The 12,296-nt window shown below is 41.9% G+C and overlaps 1 protein-coding gene across 6 annotated transcripts in view; it reads left to right on the forward strand.

Moving 5' to 3' along the window:
- The window catches only part of LOC124408381, a 164,644-nt gene that overhangs the window by 51,600 nt on the left and 100,748 nt on the right, over nt 1–12,296 (forward strand). The window contains exon 1 of one of the 6 annotated variants that reach the window (XM_046885288.1): nt 7,511–7,618. The exons of the other annotated variants lie outside the window; for them this stretch is intronic. The gene's annotated coding sequence lies outside the window, so the exon portion shown is untranslated. Of the gene's footprint in view, nt 1–7,510; nt 7,619–12,296 lie in introns of those variants that run through there. 6 annotated transcript variants of the gene reach the window in all.

Genomic DNA, 12,296 nt, shown 5'->3' on the forward strand with positions numbered 1-12,296 from the left:
ATTCGATAAAAAATGAGAAGGGAACACCGGCAGCTCTGGAGTAAAGGCTTAAAATAAAATTTTTGATACCCTTGAACGAGATTTTACGGATTTGTAAATTACAGTCATTATAAGTAAAACAAATTTACTTGAGAAAAAATGCAAACAAAATGCAGGGTACTATTTTGGAGTTTGTACAAATGCATAAAGAATTTTCAATAAAATCAGAAATAGTGGCGGTCTGCCGTTGGTTCGGTTGGCATCGAATGGCCCATATATATATATATATATATATATACACATGTCATTGAATATCATTCGCAGAAGGTATAATATATGCCGATCGATCGGGGGCTGGTTATAAACGACGGGACGAGTGGATGTGCCGCTCCTACTGCCGAAATAAAATCGCTTTTTCATACTCGCGGGCAGGCGTCGGTAGTAATACGTTTTTGAGGGAATCAGTCCGCGGAACCACCGCGACGCGATGCCACTTCTTATAACTGCCTTTCTCCCTTTATTCGCGCTTTGCTCTCTTCCCATACTTCATAGGTAGGTATATCATATGCGTGTGGCAGTCCAGCTCATTTCGACAATTTTTTTCTTATCATTGTTCCTACTTTGAAAAGCACTAGTTTTTTTTCACATTTGATTTTTTTAACACACTTCGAATTTTTATAGCATTTTTCAATATCATCCTGTTGATCGACACAATTCATGTGTCAGATATCGAAATTTTTAAGCTCAGAGCCGGAGTGAAAAGATTTTTTCTTCTTACTGTTTTAAAGCTTTTTTTTCGGTGAAAAGACGTTGAAAAAATTAAAAGCGAAAGTCATTCATTTTAATATATATCATTGTTGAAACAGATCTTTCGGGAACATTTGACGATTTACAATTTTTACGCAAATCAGCAAAACGAAGTGGAAAATGAATGTCTTGCGAAAACTCTGACAAAATTATAAACAATCTAGTGTAAAATATGAACATGTTTCAGCGAGTCGCCCAAGTTTGTTCATTTTCATTTATTTTTTTCAAGTTTCGCCCTTTTTTCACTCACATTATTATAGCTTCTTCTTCCCTCGGATGCATATCTAGTTGTTCTTATTACACACCTTCGACGAACAAATGCAAGTTTCAACTTATCTCGTAAGGTATGAAAGTCGTCATCGATCCAAATTTTTTCCCCGCGGTTTTTTTCTTTTTTCTTTGCTCATTTTACTCCGTTCATGTTTCACGAGAGTTTGAAAATCACGTTTCACCACACAGATTTCGGGTTCATTTGATATCGGATGCGTATATAAACCGTGTAGCACTTTTGTTTGTGAAATAAACTTTACGGCTGTATATATCATCAGAATTTTTCCCGCGTAGGTATGGTGTATTAATAAAGCTCGGTGGTATACACACCCACGTCTATTATATGCAGCGTGTATATACATATACATTATACATATGTACATATATGTATGTATACAAGGGTGCGGAAAACGCACAGTCGAGGATCTATAGACGCAGGGAAATTGAATGTTTGCCTGCGGAGAAATTAAATCGTAGCTTGTGTCAACATACCGACCCTACGTAACGCCAGGCTCTACTCTCTCTCTTTCTCTCTTCCTCTCTCTGTCTCTCTCTCTCTCTCTCCATGCTGCTGCAGGCATGAAAAGCAACAGCGAGCTTTAGTTTGTACTTTTTTTTTCTTTCATACTTTTTTGTACTTTTAATACTCATTTCTCTTCCCCCTTCGTCCTGACTTTCGTTCGTTCGTATATATATACCTATATGTATAGGTAACTACATATGCATCGTTGTGTACGCATGCATGTACATTCGTCTGCACATATCAGCTGTATATTTGAGTATAATACGGGTATGTGTTATATATGTATACAAATAGAGAAGTCGCAGGATTACGTAAAAGGCGAGGTAGGGAAAAGCATTACCTTTTCGTTTTTCCTCGATTAATCATGATCAATTTATGTTTACCCGTTGCCTCTTGTACTTTTCCGTACTTTTCCTCCCTTCGCATTATTTTTTTATTTTTATATTTTTTTATTGTTTCTTTTTCACCCTTTTTCAATCATTGTTCAATAATAAACGCCGTATTAAATCCATGCATGCGCCGCACACAGTGAGGATGGAAAAAACGAAGCTTGATCGTTAATCAATTAACGAAATCCCTTCCTGTTTACATATACCTACGCACATATGTATACGCATAGGCGGTTGTAAAGGTATAAATGATTTTTTTCACCCCACCGTTTTTCACTTTCAATGTAAAAGTCTCTCCTTTGTGTGTGTTTTTTTTATTTGTTTCGTTTCGTTTCGTTTCGTTCTCACGTGGATTAATCCACACCTTTCTCTGCACCCTAAAAATTACACACGCGTACTTGCTCGGTCAACCATTTTGCGTCCATTTCCATCCTTTAATAGTTCGCCTCGTTTTTTTCATTTTGTTAGCGAAATCAGCGGTCGGAAATCGCAACGTACCTGCAACGCAACTCAGTACCGACAGGGATCGGAAACGGTAAAATATTTTAGGGGGTGCATAAGACGGTCATTTTTGAATTTTGACCAGCTCACTTCCCAAATCGGTTCCAAATAATTCAAAAATAATTCTCATTTTTTTCGGTTTTTTATCCCATTTGAAAATTCAAAATCGCAGATCCAGCATGGCGGACTGGAATCCGAAAAATAATTCGGTTCCGATCGAACTCGGTACTCGGGGGTTTCCTAGGTCCCTGACTACGAATCCGAACTTGAAATATCAAAATTGAAAATGGCTGATCAAATCTGGCAACATCTATTGAATTTTGAGATTTTTGTCCGCTATATTGGATCAAACATTTTAAATTTCGATATTTCAAGTTCAGATTCGTAATTAGCGACCCAAGAAACCCTCCTGTACAAAATTTTATAGAAATCTGTTGCGTAGATTCAACGTGCCCCTGAAAGTGTTGAACGGAGAAATCCACCCTCTTGCGAGCATGAGTTCAGATAAAAATCTTAATAAAATTAGGAATTTTTTTTTGTGTCTTTTTTCTTTAACCATTTCAAGCCGATTTCGGGAATAAATCGGTCGTATTTCTAAAATGACCATTTTAAGAATCACCCTGGTAGGTACCCATACACATGCAGCATTTGTACACGATACACATGGAAGTGAATTGAATATCGAAAATATTTGAAAACCGCAGCACCAGCAGCAACGCGCCGCGCCTCCCAATTCCTCCCGGTAATCCGTTTGACCAATTTTAATTTCGTCTCTACCCCGGTGTAGGCACCTACGCTGTGTGTCGTACTATAGCCTCCACAGAGGCGTTATATTCTCCACGTCGAGTCGCACCCTCTCGCCTCGCTCGCCTATCGCAACGCCCAGCCCTGCGGTTGTTGGAAACTGGTAGCAATTTGTCGCGTTTTACTCGCACTACCCCCCCCCCCCCCCTCCCCCCCACCGAACCGCGTCGAGGGATGAGAGGGCGCGACGGGTTATACGTATAACGAGGGACTCGGTGTCTCTTAGGTGGTGTACGCATCTCTAATTTTCTAGGCTAGAACCACGACAAGACGTTCGTTCGTGTATATTGCCTTCGGTGTTTGTTTGTTGGCTACCCTCCCCTTACGTACTTGTGTATTATTATCTATGTATGCGTGTGCGTGTGTGTGTGTGTGTATGTATTCGAGGTATAATACACTCGCATGCGATACACGACCTCCTGCGCAGATTCCTATCTTACAGTCTCGTAATATCCGTTTCCGTTTCCGACTCGCCCGGCTCGCCGTGCAGCCAAACCGCGCTGTTCAAAGCGACACGCGTATATGTATGCGTGTATACACGTCTACGGATTCGTGACATCAAACCGCGCGAAACGCGGCCGCTTCTGTAACACGCAAAGAAGACAGAGACTTCGTAAACCGAGTCTATAGGTGTGCGCGCTCAAACAGTGCAAATTTATGTTATTTTGCACTCTGCAGTCGTTGTTTCTTTAATATAATATTAAACGAGCCGCGTTAGGTAATTGATTATGTATATACGTGTACGCGGATCGTGCAACGATTTTTATGAAACTTTTTACAATCACTTTGACGTAGAAGTAGAATGAAAGTTTATCGCTTGAGAAAAACTGATTTTTATTCATTGAAAAGTTTTATTCGTAAAGTCTTCTTTTTTTCCCGGACTTTCTTAGACTATATTAATGGAAAACAAATTATTATAGGATATGAAAAATTTTGAGTTTATTCGCTTTGCAGAGGTCTGTTTATTAATTAATACCAAAATGATATTGAAAGAGAAAGCAGTAAGAAAAAAAAAAGACGAGATAAATGGTTTACACAGAGTCACTGATCTCTTCTCTCTTCTATCATCCCGTCAAACTCACTCTTCCTCCCTCCCTCGCTCTCTCTCTCTCTCTCTCTCATTCCATTCCGGTATTGGCGTAACAGCTAACAGTGTGTTACTTCTCACGACAGTCGCCCACGCTTCTCCATTTTTCGCGTAGCTTCGAGCTCTGCAATTAAACTTGCGGTCGGGAAGGGCAGGCAGGGGGAGGAGGGGGGGCTCGAACATTGGGTTAAAACGCTTCGACGTTAAATACATAACGTGTAATCGAAATGAGGAAAAAAATAAATACTCTGCTAAGTAAACGCTTTTTGCCTGTTACGTTATGCTTTTTTCTTTTTCATTTTATCTTTTTCATCCGTTCGCCTCTTCAATCGGTCGATTGTGAAGGTAACTAACTTTTCGTACACATTGTATAAGAACGAGTAAATCAAATAAATCGTGCAGTCTCTGTGTTTGTTCAAATTCTACAAAGTAGGTCATACGAATGAACGTGAATATCGACAGATTAACTTGTAATCGTTGCTCTTCTTCTTTTTCTTTTTCTCCTTCTCCTTCTCGTTTCTCTCTCTCTCCTCTCTCTCGCGAAACTTGCGAAATTCGTGAAAGAGGGATGAATCAAGCCGCACCTGACGTTTTCTCCCGCGCGAGGCACGTGGTCTTATTCCCTTGATGGTTCTCAACCTGCGATTGGTGACCCTGCACCCCGCATAGCTTGGGGATGGGTATAAAAAGGAGAAGGAGAACAAGAAGAAGAAGAAGAAGAAGAAGAAAAAGATGAGGATGAGGTATGTAGGCGGTGCCGCGTGGGCGCGCACGCACGCACGCACGCAGAAGTACGAGGGGTGAGGGGTGGAGGACGGTTAGGCGAGTGAGGGTAGCGCGCGAGGTGGTAGCGGCAGTACGGCGGGGGTGCGGGTCGATACGCGCAGCTCTCGCACGTCGCAGGCAGGCAGGCAGGCAGGCAGGAAGGAAGGTAGGAAGGAAGGAAGGAGAGTCGGGCCGTGGGCACGCTGCGACCCCCCGAGCTAAGCTCTCCTCTCATTCCGCCGTAAGCCCGCACTTCTGGCACATCCACCAGCCACCTGCACCAACCACCACGAACCGCAACCGCCCCCTCCCAGCCACCCAACCACCCATCCACCCCGCATCAGATCCACCACACCGAACCGTGCAACACCATCACCACCATCACCATCACCACCATTACCATCCACACCAGTACCGCCCTCGTCGTCCTTCTCACCCGATCCTCCACCACAGACAACAACAACAAACCCCGTCGTTGCCCGGCGTTGCAACGAAAGTCCCGAGTCGCTCACTCCCTCCCTACCTCCCTCCCTCCCATCCCTCTTCCCCATCCTCCTCCCCACCCACCCCGCCAAACCCCAACGACTCTCGCCGAGGAGAGGAGAACCACCGGGTGTCATTCGCAAAGGGCACTTATTACGCCATATATAACCGATTCTTCGAGTCGAGTGTGTATAACGCCGGTACGAGCTACGACAACGAGATGTAGTAGCCATGATTTCGGAGTAGGCGGAGGGTAGGCGCGAGGTGCGCAGGCGGTCATCAGTGTCAATTCAAACCTCGAGGATAGCCACCGTCAACGGGTGGCTAGTAGTAGTGTGAGTTTTCCGATTAAAGTACGCGGCTGCTTCGCGGAGGTTTGTGATTGTTGTGACGGGCGGTTGTGTTGTTGTTCTTGTTGTTCTTGTTGTTCTTGTTGTTGTTGTTGTTTTTGTTGATGTTGTTGTTGTTGTTGTTGTGTAACGACCGTCGGGAGGTCTGTGCGCGACGATATTACCTGGTGGCCGTTTCATCAGTTTTTTCGAAAACATTCCCTTTGTTCTTCTTTGTTCGTTTCATGTGTTTGTGTCTCTCTCTTTTGCGATATTCGTCGTTACCTTTCCATACACGCATCACAATCAAGAGGGGATGAGAAGGGGATATCAAACGGTGTTCCGTGTCAAATTGTCGTTACTACTGATCTCTCTACTGGATTATATACTCGTACATGTGTTATCTGGTAAAACGGATTATAATCGATATACGTGTGCAGCATTTGCAGCAGTGTGGTGTTGTTTCAAGTTTTTCTTATCCTTGTATTGAATTTCAACCTGTGACCTGCGTTTGTAATAATTCTTCGCTTGGTTGAAATATAATCATACAGTGGTGGTTGGAAAGTGTGGGAAAAATAAATAAATAAATAAATAAAAATAAAAGTCGAGAAACAACAACTAATGAAATTGGATAAATATACGTTTATCCCTTGATTATAATGATTTGGTGGGTGAATTGAAATTATGGTTGATATCGACGATAAAGAAAAGTGTGTGAACCATAGGTGAAATTTTTGCAACGTACGATGTCTTTCATTCTCGGTACAGGTTCTATCGTTTCGTGCCCAATGGCGACGTCTCGCTAATAGTTTTCCCATTCGCGAGTCGAACTGCCAGGATCTCGCGATTCCTGTTCGCAGCGTCGTCCTTTGGTCAATGGTGAATGAGCGATCAATGTGCGTTGTTGTTGTTGTTATTATTATCATCATCATCATCAATCGTTCAGCTTTTGCCGCGGCGGGGGAAAAAATTATGCAAATCCATCCGATTGTAGTCGTTGGTCGCGGCGAGAAATTGGAACGTAAATTGTGCGCACGTCATCGTTAACGCGGATTTAATTAATGAAAAAGTCTGAAACAGTGAATGATAAAAAGATGATAATTATCAACAATTGACGACTAACAAAGAATATTATATATAACAACCGCCAATCCGACCGTGTGAAATAAAAGTGCACGTAACGGGAAACGTTAACCGATGCTTGCAGATATCTTCGACGACGCTATCCGTCACCGTCTCTGACGTGCCAGTCGAACGTCGACTTTCCGACGCCCCGGTCATGCGGATCTTTACTTCCGTTTTATACCTGCTTCCTGGGCAGTGAAAGACGGTATTTTATTAAAGTTTTGGGGGCAGGTATCGTTTCACGAATACGACATATCACTGTTCGACAGACAGTAATTATATAGGCAGGCTGTCGGGGGATCTAAGATCGTTAGATTTTGTGCGGGTGCGTATTTTTAAAGTTCTCTTTCGAGAGTCAAGTATCAAGTATATATATATATATATATGTAAATTATATGTGTGATAAAGAAGATAAATTATAGATCAAAAGAAGAATTGTGTCGCGGTGTTGTTGTTTTTTTAGTTTGCTACTGTGCACAGTGTTATTCGACAAACTTGAATCATTAGTGAGTTACGGGAAGATGCAGAGGAAATCACATACGTTCTTCGCCTCAAGGTATTTACATCTGCATGTTTGAAGATATTTAAGAAAATTCATTTTCAGCCGATGTGTTTATACATATACATACATATAACATATATTGTTGAATCGCGAATATATCAAGGTACAAAAATTCTAGTCTCGGTCATTTCTTCGATATTCTTCTCAAGGTTCTCCTTAGATTTTCTCTAGGCACATAGAGCGTGTAACGTGCTATGTACTATAATTTAACGAAGAATTGTATCCGTTTCACCGTCGCGTGACGACGACGCGTTGCGTTGCGTTGCGTTGCGTTCTTACAAGCTATCGCCTCCTCGGGTTTATTAAAATTTCTATCCCACGTTATTTCATTCTCTTCCTGCTTCCCGCCAGGCTTATCCTTAGTCACGTATACAACACACACACCCACATACACCTGGACGATATTAAACGGGTAATAAAAACTGTATCAAGATACGAATCTAGTTCTCTGTATGCGCGGAGGAGCGGAGAAGCTCGGGCAGAATAAAGTCTCTTTCCTTTCCTTTTTAAACCCCGTACTTCATTCACTTTTCTTATTCTTTATTATATCCCGTCCTTAAGAGAGAGAGAGAAAGAGAGGAGAGAGATAAATTGACGGTGCTGAGACGTGGAAAAAAATGAGCGAGACAACAAACCTCGTTAGAAAATCGCAGAACAGGAGAAAGAAATTACTACTATTATTGTTCATTTATCGTCTGAAGCTGTATATGTGTATGTATCTATGTATATGTATATAATCTAAGCCAGCTTATATATATAATGAAAAATCGGTCAGCACGTATGTCTGTATTACTTACATACTTATACTTTAAATTATACAAGGTACCGTCGTTTCCTTATCCCTTTTCTCAGCCAGGTATATACGAGTATATGTATATATATATATATATATATATATATTACTCAACGTTATTATTCAAACGTCCCTGTAGCAGCTTCTTATCTCCGTTCGTTAATTTTTCTCTTCGTCTTGTTACGCGCAACTTTGTAGGTGTAGGTATACCGTGGCAGGTATACTATGTGCATATTATTATGTATCAGCACTCTGGTAAGAATATCACTCAGCTCTGGGAGAATTTTTATGAGGGAGAAGCGAGAGGGGGGAGCCCAGTCACCAATTATTCTCTTGGGAAGTCAAATTTCTTCTTGAAAAACAAGTTTTTCTTCACCGCCGTGCCAACATTAATATACACACACACACACATGCGTGTATATTGTCTACGTATACGATTTGTATCATATTTAAAGCAGACCAGATGAGAAAAATACCTGACGAGTAACTGTAAAACAAAAGTAACCAAAGAAAAAAAAATATATATACAAAAATAATTTTTTTTTTCTCACCAAGGCTAACAATAAGTATATACCAGTGGAAAGGGGAAAATTTTACGGAAGGAAGGAGAGGGAAAAAAAGTTAAAATGAGAAATGAAGGGGGGGGCGGGGGGCGTAGAACAAGGGTGAGCCTGCGGGTTAGCCAGCAATGCGTAAAATTGCAGACCGCGTATATAATGTATGAGGGGTATACAGTCCCGCGTTTCGTTGATTCAAATTCCACGCCGTTTCTCGTGCTCCTGGTTCCGCCCCTCGAGAAACGTCAAATTCAGACGAGATAAAACCTCGAAGGTACCTGGTACGTGGTCGGCGTACGAAGCTAATCGGTTGCCAGGGATGAGGAAGCAAACGTCGGGTAATTTACGTGCAGCAGCAGCAGCAGCAGCAGACCGCAGATCTGCAGATTTATTGTCTACGTTTAATACATATACTATACATATATATAGATCCACTTTAGGGAATTTTTAGCTCCTCGATGATCTGGTTTTAATGCCTCTGGAGTTCAGCACGTCGGTTATTGTAAAGAGAACGTTTTTTCTCGTGGATTTTTATTTTTTTTTAATTTTTTTCAAGTTAAATTTTTGAAAACGCGGCGAGTTGCAGCAACGCTGGCCGGAAGTGCCTCTAAAAAAGCGACGACGCCGAATTACTAGTACCGTTTTAATCAATAATACTTTACGATATGTCGTTAAAATCCTGCAGAGCTCGACGAGCCTCCATCTCTGCTCCCCTCGATTCTCTCCAACCCATAATTCACTTTACGGATTTTACGACCTTCGACGAAAAACTAACGATTCGGAATATCGATCATGGACTTTAACCCCGCGTCTAGCCCTCCGTCCGTCTTCCGGTTTTCACAAAAATCTCGTCTCTCTTCTATTTGTATTTGGAAAAATTTTGCAGCGAGAGGATCTCGCCGGGTTTATACCTCGTTCGTTGTCGACCTAAGCTCTCCGACCTTTCGTTCCTCCTTCGATGTAATCAGCCTGTAGCAGCTCGTGGCGGCAACGGCCCGTACCAAACTGAATTTACGACTAATTGCTCGTTATTTCAATAAAATAGCTAATTCATGGGTACTCAACAAGGCGTTTATTACAGCATCAAGGTGACACAATGATTGTATTAACGTCCTCCTAACGAACAACACGAAATTACTTCCCTTTCGATCGTTTAACGCGAATGAAGGAGACGGAGAGAAAAACAGGCGTGGAATTAAGGCACAACGTGCATGCCTTCGTCCTTGATTATTCTTAACGATTGTTCATAAATTTCGATAAACTTCTCGGATCCGATTGCAATTCGAAAGAGAAGAAAAAATATTATTCAGGTTTTTCTATTATCATTATATTACTATTATTGCAAAGAACTGTATCAGTATAGCAGGTACACGAGAAAATCAAAATGGCGAGGACAGTTCACACTCGGTATTCGATGCGATTTTGCATATTTTCAATTTAACAACGGCTTGAAGGTATCGAGGAAACGAGGCAACTTTGGTGGCCATACTTTCGAAGAAAACCCTCGTCGGATCGTTCGGATCTAGCTCCACGAGCTTTCGACCGTTTTTAAACGACAAACGGTTTCCGGGTTTCGTCGGTGTCGCCGAGTGCCGAGGACGCAGGACTCGATCCGTCGCAGGTCCTGCAGGATCACCCTCCGTCTCGAGAGCGAACGCCGATCTCGATCCTCCCTCGGAGATCGACGACAGCTGCGAATAAGAGACATCGTCTCCAGCCTTCGTTTTCGGGATCGCCTTTCCGTTGCAGCAGCTATTCTCTTTCGCGTATTCGAGCCTGTATAAACGAGGGTTCGACAAATCGTCCAGAAAATACTGAATAAATATATTCGATCGTCGACTGTACACGATGTATGATCTAAGCAAGCTATTTGATCAACCAACAAAATACCTCGAACAAAACTACAGCGACGAAAAAAGGATTTAATTAATAGTAAATAATTGGGCAGAATTAACTGAATAACGATAAGTATAATCGAACAATTGTCGATAGTTTTCCTTACACCGAAGTCGCGAGAAAAGCTAGAGCCTCGTCCCACGGGCTTGTAGTTTTAGCGATTTTATTTCCCTCGATCTCCCTGCATCGTCTTGTGTAACGCGACCGAAGTTTCCTCCATATTTTTTTCAGACCATCAACTGAAACGACGATGATTCAATGATTATTGAGTTTCTGCTAGTGAAAATACGCCTCCATCTCTCTCTCTCTCTCTCCCTCTCTCTTTCTCTCACCGGGCGTGTTCATCTCCGTGGAAATTTTCTCCCATACGATTCTCCTCCGGTTGTCGTCATTGGCGTTTCGATGCCTCGGGTCGTAGATCTCCGGGTTTTCCCTTATCAATTCAATCAGACGCATTTCCTTGCCGGGATCTTGACTCTTCGACGCTCTCTCCGCCTTCGGCATTATCTCTACCACACCTTCGCACTGTAATATCTTGGCAATATTTCACTATCGCTATTATACGACCGCCGATAGAGATTGACTGACGACTGACTGCAGGCTTCTTCTCTCTCTTTTCGTTTCGATATTTGCGTGTCTTGACGACGGGACTGCGACAGGTGAAAATCACGAGGCCTGTCTATCTTTTATTTGTTTTCAACATATTTTACACATCTACAAGGCCTTGACATTGAAGAAAATGGCTGAAATTATCAACGAAAGCTTTGATATACCGTTTAATCATTGTAAACTGATTCAAAACTGTGAAAAATATTTTACTCGCAAGATTTTTCTACTGTAACAATTTCACTATGATCGTTTTTTTGTTTTTTTTTTTGTTTCGTTTTAATCACATGAGTATTCAATTGTTGTTTATTCAATTTTTCAACATTGCACTGATATTGATTTCGATAAATACTGAACGACAGGCTGTCGAGATGACAAAAAAAAAAAAAAAAATCATAATATTTTGATCTAGCGAGTCTGTGAAATTGAACGATTCTACAAAATTTTCCATTTTTTTTTCCTTTACATTTGTAAGGCAAACATCGTGACTTACGAACGTAACAATAATTAGACCAACACTCGGCGTGCGAGCATTTTGTTATAATAAATGACGGAGGACGTATTGCTTTTCAATTGTACAACAATCTCCTGAAAATGATGACTCAATCTTGGATCCCGCGGGTTTTTCTTTCATCCCTCGCGCAAGGGTGACAGGCGACAGACGGGAACCTGCAGCCTTGTCTATCTCTCTGAATCTCTCTCTCTCCCTCTCTCTCTCTTTCTTTTTCTCCCTCTCCTCGACGTTGTTTTCGCCATCCCGCAGCAGGCGGCACAGCTATGAACTACAGCTTTTTCGAAGGGTTCCTCCTTCACCCTTTGC

Source organism: Diprion similis, chromosome 7, assembly GCF_021155765.1.
Source record: "Diprion similis isolate iyDipSimi1 chromosome 7, iyDipSimi1.1, whole genome shotgun sequence".
Lineage (NCBI taxonomy): Eukaryota > Metazoa > Arthropoda > Insecta > Hymenoptera > Diprionidae > Diprion > Diprion similis.